General features: G+C 37.5%; 1 non-coding gene across 1 annotated transcript; it reads left to right on the plus strand.

Annotated features, from left to right (window-relative positions):
- On the plus strand, window positions 1–106 carry LOC112998916 (small nucleolar RNA R71). Its single transcript, XR_003264095.1, has one exon. It is a non-coding gene; the product is annotated as a small nucleolar RNA R71 (small nucleolar RNA).
- Window positions 107–1,087: the final 981 nt, after the last annotated feature.

A 1,087-nucleotide genomic window follows, 5' to 3' on the forward strand; every position in this document is an offset into this window, starting at 1 on the left:
AATCTGGTGGTGATGGCAATTGGCACATAATTTTTTAAATCTCTCCCAGTATTCATATAGGCTCTCTCCACCGAGTTGTCTAATACCTGAAATATCCTTTCTGATTGTCGTGGTCCTGGAAGCAGGGAAATTTTTTTTCTAAGAATACTCTCTTGAGGTCATCCCAACTCGTGATGGACCTTAGAGCAAGGTAATATAGCCAGTCCTTTGCCACTCCCTCTAAAGAATGAGGAAAGGCCTTCAAAAATATGTGATCCTCCTGGACATCTGGTGGTTTCATGGTGGAGCAGACAATATGGAATTCTTTCAGATGCTTGTGTGGGTCTTCACCTGCAAGGCCATGAAACTTTGGAAGCAAATGGATAGTCCAGTTTTAAGAACATATGGGACATCCTCATCAGGGTATTGGATGCACAAGCTTTCGTAGGTGAAATCAGGTGTAGCCATTTCCCTTAGAGTCCTCTCATGGGGTGGAGGTTGTGCCATATTCTCAGAATGTACAAAATCAGAATGTTCAAAATTATAATGTTCAAAATCACCAATATCAGAATGCTCAGGATGCTCAAAAGGTACTAAATGATGTCTAACTAATCTATGAAATGTCCTATCTATCTCAGGATCAAAGATTTGTAAGTCAGGTGGATTTCCTCTAGTCATACACTAAATTCAGCATGCACAACTAGTTGCCTTCTTATGCAAGTAACAATATAGGTTTGAACTACAGCTACCATTAAATGATATCCAAATGACTTGAAATTTTGTGAGCAACCTTATAAAATGATGAGAAGATAGCACAAAAAATTTCAAATGAAAATTCGAAGTCTAACTATATAAGCTAAAATTGGTAAGTTAAGAAAAATAAGAGAATAAAACTTGGAAAATAAAAAACTTTTGACAGAATCACCTTTTTTGGACGATGGAGACCTCAGACAGCCTATTGCAGGCTGCCACGGCGCAGGAAATTTTTTTCTACCCCAAATACATATATAATAATAGCGATTCTGATAACCGGAGCAAAAGTTATGGCCGTTTGAAGTTTTGACAAAAATCAAATTTGCTACTTTTTTGGAACTTTCAAATCTGACCA

Source organism: Glycine max, chromosome 13 (assembly GCF_000004515.6).
Source record: "Glycine max cultivar Williams 82 chromosome 13, Glycine_max_v4.0, whole genome shotgun sequence".
In the NCBI taxonomy this organism is placed as follows: Eukaryota; Viridiplantae; Streptophyta; class Magnoliopsida; order Fabales; family Fabaceae; genus Glycine; species Glycine max.